Source organism: Pinus tabuliformis, chromosome 9 (genome assembly GCF_031772625.1).
Source record: "Pinus tabuliformis cultivar Carrire ecotype Pingquan chromosome 9, CPIR1, whole genome shotgun sequence".
Taxonomy (NCBI): Eukaryota; Viridiplantae; Streptophyta; class Pinopsida; order Pinales; family Pinaceae; genus Pinus; species Pinus tabuliformis.
Window position 1 is genome coordinate 52,078,859 of NC_142307.1, and position 20,386 is coordinate 52,099,244.

Consider the following 20,386-nt stretch of genomic DNA (forward strand, 5'->3'; position numbering starts at 1 on the left):
GAGTTTTAGATCTCTTTTTGTAAGTAGATTTTATTCCAATCATCCATTTACTCTTTTATTTAGAGCACTATACTACTAGCATTACTCTGACAAATGACCACCTCAAACTGAGTATGCTCTTTGAGATAACAAATCGTTCCTGGATTGACAAATAATGTAGGGTGAATAGAGGTGAAAAAGACCCTTTTTACTGCTCGACAGTAATCCCAGTTTTCTTGGAATTTTTGGAGAATCAATGCTTAAGGCTTTTCAAAGGGATAATGAAAAGGTGATAAGGATGTTGATTGATCCAGTTTCCAGGCCATTTGAGTGAATGCGAAAAAAATGACATGTAACACTTATGGTGACACTTGGACAAGCCATACCTAGGAATTGATGACATGGAACTTCATTGTAGAATGTCAATGCCATGATTTTCTTCTTGCTACCATCTTTGTATCTTCATGGTTTCATGTGCTCCATCTTCATCCCCCAAAGAGTTGATTGTTAGGGAGTCTTCAATGTGATCTTGATCTTCATTCTTTTGTAGTAATATGGTGTCCCTTTGTTTCTTCACTTGATGATTTTTTTTGTTTTACCTCTACAAGTGTTTGCTCTCATGATCTCCTTGGCATCCTCCTTGGACATCATCCTATCAAGTCAAGATACTAGTACTTGCAACTGGGATTCACTCATGACAAGATGACATCCATTCCAAAATCTCCTAATCTAACTTGTTCTTCATACAGCATACTCACTGAATTGGGACAGTGTGTAGGATTGAGGAGGAGGCTCAAGGATTGCGCAGTGCATAGGAACAAGAGACAAAGGAAAGGGTCTAGGATCTAGGATTGTATAGTGCACAGTGATAGAGGGTCAAGGAGGTAAGATTGTGTAGCTGATGGAGTTAGTGATGCAGTGAGACAGGGTTTCTCACTGTGATTACGAAGCACATAGTTTTGGAAGGACTGAGATAGTTGATTGTGTAGTTGAGAAACTCAAGGAATGAGGCAAGGCTTGACTGCTGACTAAGAATGTGTAGTGCGCAGTGGAGGCTTGACTAGGCAGAAATTGTGTAGTGAGCAAGTGTAAGAGGTAGGGACTGGACACCGGGATTATGTAATGTGTAGTTCTTAGAGAAAGTGATTGCATAATGTGTAGTTCCAAGAGGTAAGGATGGTTGACTAGGTCTTGAGACTGTGTAGTGTGCAAGTTCAGGAAGACAAGACAAGGAGTGATTGGTGGGCAAGTTGCAAAGACATGAAAGCTTCAGAAATTGACTAAGTGAGGGATCAGTGATACAAAAGATGAGATCATAACATGTAGCAAAGCTTGAACACTATCATAGACTTACAAATGATCAATAACACGACAATAAGACACCTAACACCCAAAATCAACATGCATCCATTGAAATGACAATAAAATGTCACTTACCTCCAAGTGTGACACTTAAGATACACCATGCGACACTAGTGTCGACTGCAACAAGAAAGTGCACAACATTTTAGGAATAGTTCTCATGCATATCTCTATGACAAATAGAACCCATTAGTACAATAGAAAACACTAAATTTGCCTCTTAAATATTTCACATTATAACTCCCTTTCACAAAGAGCGACACTACCCTTAACAAAAGATGACAATTGAAATTTCTTCACAGAGAGACTTGGATACTTAGAAAACATGGAATGTGTTATCTCAAAATCAGACCCTGGAAGGCTACTGACCAGGAAGACCTTAAGTAACTATTTCAAACCTGCTTTAGGCTGAGGCTTAGCCTCCCCAACCTGAGAGGGCTCTCTCAAAGGATTAATGTTTTTGATTATGATTAAGATGGCTAACTCTTGTGAAACAAAGATAGAAAAATGAGAGTGGTTGAAACACAATTAAAAGGTATCCATTGGGCTTATGGAGTCACAATCGTTTCAGTATAACAATGATATCAACCTTACATAGAAGTCAGGGCATTTAGTTTTCTACCATTCATAACACACCAGAAACATATAGGGCACACAGTTTATAAATATGTGAAGGAAATTAGAGCACAACCAATGATTTCTAAGTAATCACACATCTATACCACTGCAAATATTGAAGAGAAGATAATACACAACATTCTGAACAGTAAACTCCTTCTGATTCCTGAGAAGTAAAGTCAAGTCTTGTATTACTAAAACAGAGTCATATACATAGCACAATAGTTCCAATTTCTCTGAAATTTTCCAACCCCTAGTACATTGTTGTTTCTGCTATATATAGAATTCTTTACAAAGTCGAGATTCCTCCTCCAGCATGAGGGGAACTCGAAGTCTGCTTGCTATGACACCTATTCAAACTTTAACTACTTATTTAATGCAACAAAATGCTAATTAGACGTTTTAGAAACCTAAGACAATTAGGAGTCTAACTCCATATCATGCTGATAATAACATTAATTACAGTCAAATCTCGTTTTCTGACAAGTGGTCTCCTTAAATTTAGTTGTGGTGGATGCTCAAAGCTCCTTACTGGTCCTTAATGTCTTATCCCTTCAGGTTCGTTCCTCAAACATCTACGTGACCTGTGATCTTTTCTTTCTGGAGATCCTTCCATGAGACTTCAGTGTAATGAAGGTTTGAAATACTGGCACTGCTCAATCTTCGATCCCTGCCTCGCTTGATGGCTGCCTCGCCTGATAACTGCCTCGCTTGATGTACAATGCATTCAAATTGAACGCTTGCAGATTTGTTCCTCATGCCATGAATACAATCATAATTATGACAGTGAATGTCTGGCTTTTCTTGAAACTTGCAATCCGAGTGTACCAAGGTACCTAACTACTTTAATAATGAAGATAAGCGGTTGGACATGATATGTGAAGTGTATAAGCTGACAGTGGATGATGCAACCATAACTGAACTTGACAGATCTGACAGTTAAGAAAGATTTGCTACAGATTGCACGAATCTCCGATTTCATAGCGCAGCCAGTGTAAAATCTAGGTTATGCGCTACGAAATCACCTAAAGCATGTTGCGCTGCGAAAACACCTAAAAAGGATTTATGCGCTATGGAATCACCTACAAAGCTTTGTAACAGATAATAACCTTTGAACAAAGCTGACATATGGAAATTGTGTGAGTTATGAGACCAGTTATGAGTGAGAATGAATAGTTGACATTTATTTAAGCATACCACCAAGACTCCTAAGACTCAGACTCTAAGGCAAACAAAAAAATCAAACCTAGACTAGCACCGAACCTTTACCATCAAACTGATGTGAGCAATTTGGGAATTAGAATTCTTAAGTGATAACAGAATGACTCTAATAACTAAAACTAATAGTTCACATGGTTATAGGAAGGCTCCAAAGTTTGAGTATATGCCAAATTTTGGAGGGTGCTGTAGCAATGACAACAGGTCCTCATTCCTCTATTTGTCAATTATATGGTTATGTGTCTGTACTTTTTCAATTGGAAGCTACATTTTTTTCTGTTGGCTTGATTTGGTTTGCTTTTTGTTCTATCTCCCTACCTCTATCTATCTCTATAAGTAGCCTTGGAGAGGGCATGAACTAGGCCCAACAACAAGCATAGGAAGTTGTTGACACATTCTATTTTGTTCTCCCCTAAACCCGCAACAAGATCCGCAACCTTGAGTCCTTGGTTGCAATGGACCAACAAGCCTTTTTAGATTCAAATATTTTGGAAGAGATTTCTCAGTGGGCTCTTGACCCTAGTCACACCAATGGAAGAAGGAAATAATATCTCAATTCAATATCTTTTTATTGGTAGATGAAGAATTTGTTAGAAAGGGTATTAAAAGATAAACATGAGGAGGGATACAACATATTTGCTTCCTTTAAAGACATTAAACATGCTCATAGAAATCAATGCTTTTACTTGGAAAGATTAGATGCAAGGTGTAACATCCCCATCCTTAACCCAAGCAATCCTAATCAAAGGCATGACCAGAATTTTTTAAATTTCCTCTGAAGCTCATAATTATTGATATCATTTATCAGACCCTAACTCATTCTTGGGTTCTCTGTATCAACACCAACCCACACCTGGCTAAATTAGACTATCAACTGAGTATAATCCTGCCCTGAGGCCCTTTATGAACAATAATTATATTGTGTTCCTCTTATAATCAATTACTCCAAAATTACCACAACCTGTGCTTCTAGCCTAGAATTCACCCTTGGGTTATTTTTCCATGTGATGAAATGCACAATTAATGCAACATTCAACCACAAACCATAAATTTTCACACAGTAAATATAATTCATGCACAATGGAAACAATTAAACACATAACCCTAGATGAGGGTTCATAGGAAATAGCACATAAATAAAACAATTACGCATGCAACCTTATCTACTAAAGAGGGTTGTATGGCTGCAATATTTCCACATTCCACTTAGCCATAGAACAACCGGTTCACAAACTCTCAATCGCAGGTCACCCCCAAACTAGGGCATGAACTCCATGGGAAATAGTGAAACCGAGTCACACACATAGATAGCCAACACTTGGAAAAGGTACTAACCCCAACAACCTCAACCTCCAACATATAAGCTCACGCCCCCCATCAGCCTTCACCTAATTGATGCACCCCTTCTCCACACACAGTGGTCCCTTGGTTGTGCCACCACCTCCACGACGACTTAGTACTGGCAAAAAACAATCTCAACTCTATGGCTTTAAGAGCTCTTGCTACTCTTTAGGGCTCTAGGTACCCTCTTCGCCCAAACTGAAACAACTCTCGATTAGTTATAGAGCCCAATCATAGGGCTCCCTAATCGATCACCAAAAAAATGAGGCCACTCCAATCAGTCCCAGAGTCCAAGTCTAGGACTCACTGATTGGTTCATAACCCAAAACTCCATAACCTCTAATAACTTCCTTTATACAAAACATTTAACACTTTATATATGCATGCTTTCCTTTTGCCATGTGGCGCCCTCAAAAGCATCTTGGGCCTTAGTGCCTTTTTCACCCAAAATCAACACATTAGAGCTATTGCCCCCTTTCCTAGAGTTAAGCACCCCCCATACTCTTTTTTGCGGAATTGGTCTGTAGCCAATCTATTTTATTAATATATGTACATTATTTACATTATGCTTGAAATTATAGGCTCTTTTGCCTCACAACCTCTAAAGGCATATATCCATGGGCACAATGGCCCCAAAAATATATAAACATGTATACATACATGGAATGTAGGTCCCCAAAATAAACCTCGACTCATCGACCTAATAATCATATATATTTGACTCACCAACCTAAATATCATTTGTACATATATTTACATTACCAAGGTTGGGTAAGGGTATTACACAAGGCTTGCACCCCCCGCCCCCAGTCCTCCAGGATCCAATGCTAAATATTTGGTCCCTGTTACTTCTTCTAATTCTTAAATGATTGGAATGTTTGGTGGCAATTTTTTATATTATATTATTGCAATAGTTAGATTTGTTTTGTTAAACATGCTAGGTTTTTGGACTGTATTTTTATTATATAAATAGTTAAAAATATATAATTTCTCTTGAGACAAATTGAAACCACCTACAAAATACCATGGTTAAATTATGAGTAATTAAATAATATATTTTACTTTGATGATATTATGAGACAATAAATTAATTAATTAATTAAAACTTTTTACAATTCGGAATTTACAAAATATTAAATCAACACAAATTTATAAATGGATGTAGACTTCTTAAAACAAATGTGTGATTTAGATTAAATTTAAATACTACTGGTTTGATGATAATAATGACTTTTTAGAAGTTATTCATGACATCAATCCGACCAATTTTATGGCTAGTTCTTCATCTTGCCCATTTAAAAGGTTTCCTAGTCATGCTAGAGGGAACCACTATTTAAATAGTAAAACATGCTAGATGGAATCACTATTTAAATACTAAAACATTCTCACTAGGGTTGGTATTTTGGGTTAGGTTAATTTTATAGTGAAATGTTTTTTCTTTTTAATTTAAAAGATAAATATAATTTTATTATAATTAAATTTCACAAATGATAAAATATTTTTTTTTATAATTTTAAGATAATTTTTTTAAAAGTGTAATTAAAAGTTTAAATTAATAAAAAATTATTCAATTTTGATAATTAAAGAAATAATAAATTTTTTTAAGTTTTAGTTTGTTTGTATAAATTTTTTGATAATAGACCGTACCAGATTCCATCCGTAATGGCAGGCACCTTTTCTTCAGACCACGTGTGGATATGACACCTTTCACCAATCATGATACATTGGAAACCCATGGTACAAAAATAGCAATGGATGAGGTACTTTGTTTGTGATCCTAGGTCAACATCATCCATTACCACCATGGCCCACACAATTTTAAGGGTTGCCACACATTGTCAGTGGATCCCATGATAGGAAAATAACATGATACTTTCCATCCCACCAAAGACAAACACCATAAATGGCCTCCAACTATAACTGGGCCGTCCATACCTTCCTACTGTTTTTAGCGGATCCACGTTACTTGAAAACGAGCTTTATTCAAATTGAGAATGAAACAAGTTTATTTTTTTATTTTTTAATTATTAATTTTCAAGGGCTATGCTAATTTAGCTATAAAAAAAATAACTAATAAATAATATATAAAAAAATTCAATAATATAAAAGCTTGGATAAGATCATGTGAAAAAGATATTAAAAGACAACGTTGGCATACACAATAATGAGGTACTTTATAGTTTTGATTCAACCATACTAAAAATATAATAACTTTAGTAAATGAAATAAATGCTCTCTAAATTTATATCTCTTCCTCTTAAACATGTTTGGGATATATACAAATATGTTTGTTTTGATTTCCGATTTAGTGATGAACATATGATTGAAAATGTTAGAGGAATATCTCATTGGCATAGAACTAGCTAATATATATATATGATTAGATAATTATAAATATATATTTAAAATTATTTTAATAGATAGTTTGGATTTGTGGTTTCACTTAGTTTGTATAGGTCATTATAGATATGATTTGTAATATACACATAGAACTAAATTAAAAAAAAAAAAATTGGCTTGATTTTTTTTACAAATATCATTTCACATTGTATAATATGATATGACATGAAATTGTGTAATAAATATCATATTATTATATTAGATTTTTTTTCCTTGTTCATAATTTCATATCAACATGTATGTACTTATGTACCCATATCAACTTTTTGAAGTTCATAATATGCTTCATTCTATAGGTTTTAATTCACATTCACAAGCAAGTTCTTATAACATATTCTAATTCACATTCACAAGCAAGTTCTTATAACATATTCTCATTGGTTTTTATATAATTAATATATATATCCCAATAGGATTACAAATCAATTGCCAAAGCACGAGGCTCTGTAATTCAAACTAATAGAATGACATTAAGTTCTTACAACTCAGACAATAAGTTATTAGAAGTTTTAATGACACTAGAAGGATAAGCCAAAGCAACTTCATAACATTTCCTAAGTCCCTAACTCAACTAACCTAGACCTCTATAATCTTGTTGAGGGGAATGGATTCCTATTACTCAACAGTAGGTATCAAACCCAAGGTTGAGGCCCAATTAGACTCCTCCTTATTTTGTGTGGAATGATCCTCCATATTATTGTCCAACAAACTTTCAATGGGATTTGGTGGTTTGACTAGCTTCAATCTTTTATATGTTTAATTTTTTCTTCTCCTTTTTGAATAATTTTTTTCTTATCTATATCCAAGAAAAGAAAATTGCCTATATCATTGGAAGAAGTGTGTGTTCAAGGATGTTGAGGTGTTGTATTTTTTGTAGGTAATATGAGAGAATCAAAGTTTAATTAGCCAATTAACTAGTTAGGTAAGACGCTTAGGAATGAACCTCAACAAGTCTGGTTGAGAACAATTAATTAGCTACAATAAATTGACAAGGAAATCAAGGTCAAGTCAATGAGAAGACAAGTTGAAAGTTGAGTTGATAGAGCAATGGTCAAGTCAAGAGCAATTGCAATAGTCGAATTCGACAAGTATTTGAGTAACTCATGGAAGTCAACAATCGATGGGAGCAATTAAGGGCACTGCAATTCGTCATATGTGCATAGTCAAAAAGACTCGTGGTCAAAGGAAAATTAGCTATAGTAAAACTTGGTCTAAAAATGGTTAGGAATCCTAAGATTCCTAAGATCGTTCCCAATGATATTCAACAATCTGCACTAATTCAATAAGTTACAAATTAGGGTTTTTTATGTCTGTAAATAGCTTATGATGTAAGTCTAATGAGAGATGATGACATAATGAATCTTCACAATCAATAGAGAGTGGGTGTTGTATGAGCACATTCGTCTTAGTTGCAGACCAAGGTCAACGTTCATTGTAAAATGGATATAATATTTAGTTGAGAATATAAGAGCAGTGAAGCTCAAAGGTTAACTTGTTTTCCATATTAAGGGTTTCCAAGATAAAATATCTATGTGCAATGTGAATCTCTATGGTGTTCCATTGTTTATTTTTTTATCTTTGAGTTCTATCATGTGCATTCAAGCGTTTATGTTAATTGAGATTCTAGTATGGTTTATATGTTTGGTTGACTATATATTTGTACTTTTGGTATCTAAAGTGTAAATAAGGTTCCTTAAGCCTAATATTTCGTATCATAGCTTTGTTTTAGCTGCAAAGGGATGCCTCTACTATCAAATGTTGTGGATCTTGAACTTAGATATGTTCAAGAATGTTATTCTTTATTAGATATGAGATAAGAATGTTGGAGTGGGAGTCTTAAACAAAAGTTCAGTTAAAAAGGATGGCTAGTAGTACAAGAATTGAGATATAGAAGTTTAATTGATAGAATTTTGAGCTTTAGAACCTTAAAATGGAGAATCTCCTCATTGAGAAAGAACAATGGATTATTGTGCATCCTGGAACACCTATGAATGGAATGTTGATGGAGGAGTGGGAGCAACTTGAAAGAAAAGCAAGGAGTATAATTTGACTTTGTCACACTGTAACAACCCATCTAAATTGACCCATTAATAAAATTTTAAACTTTATAATATATATGTATATTAAATTTTATAAAATATATAATTAGACTTTATAATATAAATTTATAAAATATATCATAACTGAACTTTATAACATATTTAATGAAATGTTATAAATATATATCATTAAAGTTTATAACATATATAATATGAATGTTATAAATATATATCATTAAAGTTTATAACATATACAATAAAATGTTATAAAAGATATCATTTAAACTATATAACACATATAATGGAAACGTTATAAAAATATAACTGGACTCGTAAAAATGCTATGCGTTAACCTACCCAAAACGCATTACCGAAACCATTAGCGAGGGCGCGTCCAACCAGCTGAGAAGTTATGGCAGAGCGGCTTTGCCAGGACAGGATCCGAGAGAGTTAAATTGCATGCGGAGGCGTGTCAGGAGGTAGAAGAGCGGTGGCCGGAAGCAGGAGGGTGGCCACCTCCAAGCCTGCCTTTATAAATCACTATTCTGAACCGATGAAGGGGGGGAAAAAAAAACCAGAGAGGGGCAGTAGAGAACGTGAAGCATAAATTCACCAGGAGGAAACCGGGAGAAGGAAATTATCCATTGAAGAGCTTTAAGTGGTTTGAGGTTCTGGGCACGGAGGGACAGAGAGCCTCTGTGGAGAGCTTTCTGGATTGAGCAACTAGGTTTGCTCAATCTGGTTGGGTGGTATTGCCCTCTCGAAAATTGGGTCAAAACAGCCACGGCATCACCAGTAGCGGAGTCACCAGTTCAATAGCAGAATCAGCAATCAGCTAGCAGTTCAGGTATGTGCAATTTACATTTTTATGCATTCTTGTTTTCCAGTTTATGAGTATTTACATGTTGTTGTATTTCGAATTATGGGCATTACACACACTGATTCAATGTTATTAAATGTATCAAGGGAAGACACTACCAAGAAACTATGAGATAAGTTAGGAAGCTTAAACCAATTGAAATCACTAGTCAATAAGTTGTTTCTTCAAAAGGAAATTTATCTTATGAGGATTAAAGAGGGAAATAAAGTCACACAACACCTGCATTCGTTCAATATTATGACCAATTAGTTATTAAGTGTGGATATCTCTATTACAAAAGGTGAAAATGTATTAGTCTATTGTGTTATTTTTCATACTCATGAGATAATCTAGTTGTGGATATTGAGTGTAATATGACCACACTAACTCTTGATGATGTGGTGGCATGATCTTTATTATTAGAGAAGAAGAGGTGAAGGAACATGGAAGGATCGATCAAAGATGCGTTGTCACTTAGAGGTTGACTAGTAAAAAGAGGCAAAGGAAACTTTTCCAAATGGAAATCTAGGTCAAAAGGAAGATCTAAGTCTCTTACTAATCAATAAGAAGATGTTGGAAATGTGGTAAAGTAGGGAATTATAAAAGATATTGTAAGTCAAAGATTGTTCAATAGAGCAAGGGATATGATGTACACTCCACATAAGGGATAAATTACTTGGATGAAGAAGGGAAAGTGATTTAGCTTCAACATGTACATAATCATATCACAAGCTATGGTTTATCAACGCAAGAGAATCCTATCATATGACAACCCATAGGGAGTGGTTTTGTGGATATGAAGAATATGATGGAGGGGATGATTCGATAAACAATATAGTTAATCAAGGTTGACTTTGATTAATATTGAAGGATGTTCAGAGTAGAACATTTGATCTAGGTGGATATATGTGGCCACCCGCCTATTCTACATAAACCTCCACTCAGTTTCGTCTATTTCCTTGATTATAGCAACATTTACTATTTTTAGCAATTTTTCGGGTCCTAAACTTTCGAAGTTGTTTTGACCCCCTAAATGACATTTTTTAAAGGTCTTCAATAGGCATGCAGACATAGGTAGGGGCATATGGAAAATAATGTAGTACTTATTGAGATCCTCCCAATGAGGTATCATACACGCCAAACAAAGATCATATGACCAAGTTACGACCCCAAGAAGTTGGTTGCCCAACTAACCCCAATGGGGCCCATAAACTCTTAGCTTTACATCTCCTAGGATTAGGGTTTTGGTTGTTTATGATTTTCCCTTGTTGTTCGATAATAAAAAGGACCTTGAGCCTCATTGTAACACAGTTCAGAGGCATGTATCTACCATGACCCTTCTCAGAGATAAGCTACCATAGCCCGAGCTAGTTTATTTTCTATTATATATGTAAGCATATTTCAGTTCTTTGATGTTAATGAAATTAAATTTTATTTCCGCTACATTTCTGTGTTTGTGTGTATATATGTATTTTTTGCATTCCTGCATAAGTCCAGATCAATGGTTTCATAGCGATCTTCTCTTTCTTTTTTTTCTTTGCATGTCCCCAACAAGGTCAGGGTATAAGGAGTTAGGGCTTGAATTGGTTGAACCTTTTCAGGACCAACCTCGCAAACCCTGACGACCTCCCATGGTGGAAGAAAATAAAGATGATGGGGCATGAGATCCTTTCAAAATATTTCTTGACGAAGCCCTCGAGCGATAGAGGAATCATATAATGGATAATTTTTCCTAGATCCTTTAGCAACCACCCACAGGCGATGCATCTTCATCCAACAACCACTCTGGAGGCACCACTCCTTTTAAGGTACAAGTTAAATTTGACATTCCCATATTTGAAGGCCAGATAGATGCAGACATCGTAGATAGATGGTTAAATATGTTGGAAGGATATTTTTCGGTTCATGACTTTTCCAATCAGGAAAATATTACTTTTTCACTCCTCAAAGCCACCCCATATGTCAAGGATTAGTGGGAAACCTACTGTGAACAAAAGGATGAGATGGAATCCTCACTATTTTCAGTTTTACCCACTTGGAATTCTTTTCGAGACACTATCAGGGAACAATATTACTCTGTCAGGAGCTATGAAGATAAATACACAAAGTGGACCATGTTGTAGCAGGGAAGGGACCAAGGTGTGTCGAAGTTCACAAATATTTTCCATACCCTTCACATGAAGATGGGCATCAAGGATTCTGAGCAGCATTTTGTACTCAAGTACTGCGACTGTCTACACAATGACATCCAGGATGATATGGAGTTCATGGACACTCCTCGCTTAGCACTGCCTATTGATACATTGTCAAGATCGAGCATAAATTTAAACAGAAGAAGTGAGACTTTAGATCTGTGAAACTGAAGCAAGTGAAAGGCGCCCCAAAACCATAGAACAAAGGACAAAGCCAAGGAGGGGCAACCTAGGAAAACCTGTTGATGCCGCAAGAAAAGAAAAAAAACCACAAAGACACATAAGGACACAGGAAAATTGTGTGAGTTCCATAAGAGCCCCACTCACAACACAAGTGAGTGTCGAGCCAAGCAGTCACTAGGGGCTAAGCTAAAGGATTCTGAATAAGATGAATGTTCCAAATCTGAGTCAGAAACCGACAAGGGAAATGACAAAGGGAATCACATTATTGATGTGGATCCCAGTTCCACCGTTGCCACCACCAAGATCCAAAAGGTTGAGCCCGAAGATCGAGAGGAGGGGGAGCGACACTTCCACTCATAGATGTGGGTGAAGGGTTCTCTGTTGCAGTTCTTTGTTGACAATGGGAGCCAAAAGAACCTCATTTTAGTAGAGGTCATGAAGTAGTTAGGCCTACTAACCACACCACGCTTTTAATTGTACACCATCAAGTGGCTTCACCAAGGGCGAGATCTCTATGTCAGCCAACAATGTCATTTTCCCTACAACATCAAGACATTCAAAGATGAGGTACTGGGTGATGTTTCTCCTCTTGAAGCTTGTGATTCACTATTAAGCCAACCATACTTGTGGAAGCGTCATGTTGTGTATGAGTCTAGGCCTCGCACTATCTTTTTTTCTTTAGGCAATATGTTATATAGGATACCATAGGTAGCACCGCCTACCTCCATCTCTTTGATATATGCGAAGCAATGCAGCGAGATCATTTCCCAGACCTGAAATTCGTCTTCCTTATGATTTGTCCTCAGGGAAAGAAGAAGACTATTACTACATCCACAACCTCCAGACAGGGCTCCTTCATACAACAATAAAAGATGGAAGATGTCATGGAAGAGTACAGGGACATTTTCACCTCACCCATAAGGGTACTCCTACACTGTCAGGTCAAGCACTCCATCAATTTGACCTGGGCACACCGCTACCGAATGAACTGATATATTGATGTTGTGTTATGGAGAATGATGAAATTAAGAAGTAGATCCAAGAGCTATTTCAGAAAGGGCACGTTAGGTCAAGTTCATCACCCTATGGAAGCCCGATCGTGTTGGTACGGAAGGAAGACGGCACATAGAGACTTTGTATTAACTATCGGGTGCTGAATAAGATCATTTTCCATAATAGGTATCCAATAACACAGATTGATGACCTTCTGGATTAGCTCAAGGGGGAAAAATATTTCAGCAAGATTGACTTGAAGTTCGGGTACCACTAGGTGTCAATTGAACGCTTTGATGTGTGGAATACTGCCTCCAAATACAAGGAGGGCCTTTTCTAATGGTTTTTCATGTCTTTCGGGTTGACGAATGCCCCCAAAAACCTCATGTGGTTGATGGACGACATCTTTCGACCCTTTACCAACTCGTTCGTGGTAGTATACTTGGATGACATCTTGATCTTCAGCCAGAGTTGGGAAGAGTCCATACAGGATATCCGACAGGTCCTCCAAACCCTGTGACAACACAAATTATGTGCCAATTTGGATAAATGAACTTTTGGTATGACCTAGGTTCAATATCTAGGGTACATCCTCAATGAGAAGGGTGTGCATGTGGACCCAACCAAGATACATGTTATTCGAGATAGGCCAGCCCCAAACACTCTAACAGAGCTCCACATCTTTCTGGGTCTTGCCAATTTCTATCACAGGTTTGTGTTGGGATTCTCTCATATCACTTAGCATTTTAGTCAAGTCACTAAGGGAATATCGAAAGAAAAGTTATTTTGGTCTGAATCCCAACAAAAGGAATTTTTTGAGTTGAAGCATCACCTCTGCTTTGTACCAGTGATCACATTACCATACCTACAACAATCATTTGAAATTGAGACAGACACCTCCAACTATGTTATTGGTGTCGTTCTTACCTAGTAGGGGCACCTGGTGGCATATCAAAGTGAGACACGTTCAGATATAATCTGAAAGTATCCCACTTATGAAAAATATATGTATTATATTGTGCAGGCCTTTCGACAATGGAAGCATTGCATTTTGGGGAAGGAAACAATCATCCACACAGATCACTGACCCCAGTAGTTCATACAGACACAACGGAAGTTGCAGAATGATATCCATCATAAATGGTCCACATATCAGAAACAGTTCCATTTGAACATCAAGTACAAAAAGGGTAGCACCAATAATGTTGCAGACTATCTCAGCCTACCATCGGTCATGGAAATGATCACTGTTATCGACTCTTGTGGACATGATACTTCGGGGTGGCCGCATCTTTACAATAGCGATCTAGAATTCGATGAGACCTAACAGATGCTCCTTAAAGGAAAGAAAGTTCCATATTTTCACCTCTAGGGTACACTGTTATGCCACATGGGACACCTCTATGTTCCTACATTGAGTGTGCCAAGATGATTTGGGAAGCACACTACATTCGGGTTGTTAGACACTTTGTGGTAGAGAAAACAATGGTAGTGATGCAGAAGCATTTTTATTGGCCAAACCTTTGACAAGATGTTGGGGAGTACATTAGACCTTGCACTGTATATGCCATTGCCAAACCAATAATCAAGAAGCAAGTCCTATATACTCCTCTTCCTACTCCTAATCAGCCTTGGGAATCCATCTCCATGGATTACATGTCAGGCCTTCCTTCTACTCAGCATGGCTAGGACTACATGTTTGGGGGCGTTGACATATTCTTTAAAATGTCCATTCTCCCACCCTACAAGAAGAGTACCACATAGAAGCCACTAGTAATATCTTCTTTGAACGAGTGTGCGTACATTTTTGGATCCCACAGTCCATTATCTCAGATCAGGACAATAGATTCTTGAGTACATTTTTGTCAAGCCTTTGGTCGATGCTAGATACCAAGCTCACTAAGTCCACAACCTTCCACCCCCAAATTCACGGCTAAACAAAGGTCATCAACAGGATGATTGTGCACATTTTATGCATGTATAACTTGAAGAATCCACACACATGGGATGAAAGCCTCCCCTATGTCCAGCACAACTACAACAAAGCTCTCCATAGCTCCACTAGCCACAACCCTTTTCAGTTGGGGTTGGAATTCCATCCACTATGTCCCATTGATGTTGCCATACCATTTGTAGCTACTCAAGCAGATTTGGCTCAAGTCCAGTCTAACGCTAACCGGGATAAAATCTTCATTGAGCACATTCAACACATCCACCAATAGGTCCATGACATATTGGATAGATCCAATGCTAAGTACAAGCAGTGTCATGATCAACATCGAGTGCCACAAAATTTCCAGGTGGGTGACAAAGTTGGATTACATTTGCATAAGGAGCGCATCGTTGGGCCCCATTGCAAGCTTTACCTGCTCCAATATGGGTTGTACAACATCACCAAGGTTGTAGGGGACAATTACTTTGAGCTCAACATTCCAATGTTCCTTGGTCTTCACCTAGTATTCAATGTGGACCGGTTGCGACCATACTTTCCTCCATTGTTGGACACATCCAACGTCGTAGAGCAGATGACACCAACAAAGCTCAACCCAAGTTGTTTTGAGCAAGTCACAACTAACAGGATCATGGACACATAGATTAATAACACTCGCCAACAGAAGATCCAACTACATCGAGTTGTCAAAGCAACCTAACTCCTTCACCAAGGCAAGTGGTTCACCAGGGACCAGGTTCAACACAAATTTCCACACCTCATGGAGGCTCTACACACAATGGGGACCATTGCTTCCTAAGGGGGGATGACCGATCCATGTGAATATTGGTGGCCACCCACCTATTCCACCTAGACCTCCAGTCAATTTCATTTATTTCCTTGCTTATAGAAGCATTTACTGTTTTTAGTAGTTTTTGGGGTCCTAAACTTTCGAAGTTGTTTTGACCCCCTAAATGGTGTTTTTTTAGGTCCGCGGGAGGCCCATAATTGTAATTACGGGCTTGCAACAAATCCTATAGTACTTGGAGAGATATTTACAACGAGGTATTTTATGCACCAAACAAAGATCATATGACTAAGTTACGACCCCGGAAAGTTGGTTACCCAACTAACCCCAATGGGGCCCACAAACTTTTGGCATTTCATATCCTAGGATTAGGGTTTTGGTTGTTTAGGGTTTTCCCTTTTTGTTAAATAATAAAAATTCCCTTGCACCTCATTGTAACATAGTTTAGAGGCATGTAGCCACCACATCTCTTCTCAGAGATAAGATACTATCGCCCGAGCTATTTTATTTCCATTCTGTATGTAAGCATATTTTAGTTCTTTGATATTAATGAAATGAGGTTTTATTTCTGATATATTTATGTGTTTATGTGTATATCTTTATTTTGTTGCGTTCCTGTATAATTCTGGATCAACATTGTCAGGTGTACTAACCTTCTATTTGTTAATTGAATCAATGATCCATATGTGCATATCGTATTGGAGAAGGATTCATGTATGATGTTTCATAGTGCAATGGTGTTGATGAGTGGTTTTTGGATTGGGACATTGTATAATTTTTGCTGCACATTGACTTGAATGGATGTAATAGTGTAGTTTTTTCTAAAATTGATGAGCCAACCTCTTATTTAGTTGATGCAACCATGTTATGGCATCAAATATTGATCTTATAATGAGTGATTATTAACTAATTAGTTAATAGGCCTTATTTAATTATGGTAGCGTCATACATTAATAAAGTATCTAAATAATGAGGTTAAGGTAGGACCCCAACATTAGTGAGAAGGCTTTAGGTCACTGTATTGAATTCAAATTTTGGCTTGCTAGGTAGTGATCCTTTTAAATTCTAGGGTATTCTAGATCAACTAACTACTTCACAACATCATTGGATGGTTAATTGACTTATGTTCTTAAATAAACCTATATTTTATCTTCCATGGCGGAATCAACCATGAACTTTAGAACCCCCCTTCACTCTAGAATGGTGATATTGGTATAAGAAATCCTTCAATAAAGTGGGGTTTCTTCCTAGATGGGAAACCAAGAGAATTTAAGTTATTGGAGTTGATGTAGGATATATCAATGGTAAGAGAAAAATAGAAGTAAAAAATAACATGGTAGTGTTGATCTAATTGTGAATGTGTTAGAGGCATGTGATCCAAGACATGTAGATGCATGTCATTGACTTAAATGGGAGAATGAAATGGTTGATGAGTATCATTCCTTGATGAAAATTGACATATGGGATTAATTCCCCAAGTACAAGGAAGAATGTAGTAATTTTTCAATGTGTCTACAAGAACAAATTTACATCTAAAGGCACTATTGAAAGACATATGGCTTGTTCAATCAATAAGGGATTTTCTCAACAAGAAGGAATCATCTACAATAATAACTTTTCCTAGGTTAAATGATGAACTATGATTCACTAATTCTTTCATTTGTTTCTCACTTTTCATGGGAGGTACATAAGGTAGATGCCAAATGTGCTTTTATACATGGTGATCTCATTGAAAATATTTATATGGAAAACCCCCTAGTTCTGAGAAGGATGGAAGTCATGTGTGCTGACTAATGATATCCTTTCATGGTCTAAAACAAGTCCCCAATATTCGGTATGCAATGGTTGATTTCATTTTCCTTAATCTCATATTCAAACACCATGAATCTAATCATTGTATCTATGTATTCCATGTTGATGGTGAACCATTAGATGACCTAGTGATTACTAGAAGTAATGCCAATTTAATTTTGGGTTTGAAGATACATTTAATATGACTAACCTTGGTCTATTGAATTTCTTCTTAGGCATTCGAATCTTTCAAATGGATGATGGTATCTTTATTTCTCAACCTAAAATTGTGTTGAATTTTTTATAGAAGTTTAGAATGGAATATTGTAAGCCTTATGCTATAATTTATCTCTCATGAATGAAGCTAACTAAGGGGTGAGACTATTTTAAAGTTGATGCTACAATCTATCTACAACTTGTCCATAGCCTTATCTATTGAAATAATGGATGACCCAATATTTCCTTTATTATCAATGGGGTTTCTTGATTTATGAAGGATCCAAGAGAAGGTATCCTTAAATCCGCAACCATAATTGTTTTTTATATCAAGGGAACTTACCACTATGTTTTATCTAGGTGGCTCCAGAGACACACACAGGACAAAGAGGGCTTATGGAAGCTCGAAAATCAAATTGTTTGGATTATTCTCGAACTAGGTTCATGTTAAATATCTCGTCGTCATGATCGTGGTGGTGTGAACGGTTCGTTAATCTGAGTCTGGATGAAGGAGATAGAGGCAGTCAAAGTTGGGTTGACTTTTTGCTGACTGTGCAGGATTAACAAAGACACAATTTGAACTTTTCTAGCAGATAAAATCCAGCCAACTCTGGTTAGATTCTAGGCGAAATTGTTGCCTCATTAAAATGACTCCTTCGGCTTAAAATCAGAATTTTTACAAATGGCATATGGTTTTATTAAACAAAAAAAAAAATTATAAAAAAAGGGTGGCGGGCCACCAACCCCGCCACCCCAACTCTATCCACATAACCATAATATATAAGTTGGTGGAGGGGTGGGCCATGACCCTCGACCCCTAACACAAACTGTTAAAACAACCATTCAATGGAGCCGTTGCATGGTGGGCCGGCTTTTGGGGCACGGACCCAACCATGCCCAACAAGAAATGTGCCAACCATATTACAACGAAGCCGGCGGAGGTAGGTTTGGTGAGCGGGCCACCCAAGGTGGGGCCAACACTAACCATAACTAAAAAAAAAAAAAAATGTTATATAAAAAGAGGAGGAGGCGGGGTTTGACCGCTCGACCTCCTCCATATTAACCGGATCTGAAACCAACTCACCAAACAAACTAATTGATTTATCCGCCCAGCAAAATTATTTAAAAATTCATTTCACCAGTGTGCCTAGGTAGATGGATGAACCAGGAGAGGGCATGGAAAATGAGGCATAATATTTTTTTATTAATTTTTAATGTAGGTGGAACCATGACTGAGCGAAATTTCCAGGAGGGTGAAATTTTTTAAGTGTCCAAATTGGACAAACTTTATGTCAATCTTACACCTCTCAGTGAAATGAACCCGATGGCGCAGTCAATTTCTTGATCTGAGCAGCCAATTTACAGAGAACCCGGAGGAGGGAATCTTTGAGGAATCTAGGTGGAATCTAAAAGATTCTTTGAGCCGTAGATTCTCACTTTCTCAGAATTCAAAATTTTGACAGTTGATTTTGCACTATTTGATGCCACAAATCTGATGGTGTGTTCATATTTTTCATTTTCTCATGCTATTTTTTGGCCACTTTTCTAAGTGGAGTGCAGGTGTCAGCGTTCATGTGCAAGCAATCATTTCCATGCGATTTGATGCCGTGAGATCGATGGCCCGAACAACTTCAGCAGTTTGACATTCTCTTCTTCAGATGCCCCCTAGATGTGAGGTATATGCAGTGTGTTCATGCACTTCTTTTGCTATGCATTGTGATGCACAGATCCCTGATTGATGTTTGATGTGGGATCTTGTTTTCGTACCTGTTTTCATGATTCCTACTTGATGTGTTGCGGAATAATCTATGTTATGTACTTTTTGTCATGATTCATCATATTTTATTTGAGATCCCATTATTATCATGTTGAGGAGATACTCATGTTGTCGTCATGTATGTTTGCATTAAGATCCTTTTTATGCCATGTTGGCATGATGTTCATGATCATCATGCATGAGTTTATGTCATACTGATTGGAGTCCTTGTTGAATGAGAGTTCCTATAGTGGAACATCTCTTGGAGCTACTCTTGCGTGAGGGAATTTTCCTTGTATGATAGCGACATCACGTATTATGTACATCATCACTATTGACAACACTTAATGCATCGGCCTACACCATCTTGACACCAGGGCCTAGAGACGTAGTCCCTCTTGGACGAACTCCGTTATCAACGACTTATGTTTTCATGTGCTGATGATTGTCAGGTTCTTTCTTCTTCACAACATGCAGATGTATTCATTTATGTTCTTTTAAAAATGCAATTTAACACATCACAAAAGTAAAATGTCTTAGAAGGGTCCTTTGTCACACCAGACCTGGATCAATGTTATAAAGTATTTCAATAAAAAATTGAACCATCTAATCAATTGCATTGACTCAAATTAGGCTAGAGATGGTGATGAAAAGAATTCTACAATTGGTTATGAGTTTTGTCTTGATTTTGAATATATTGT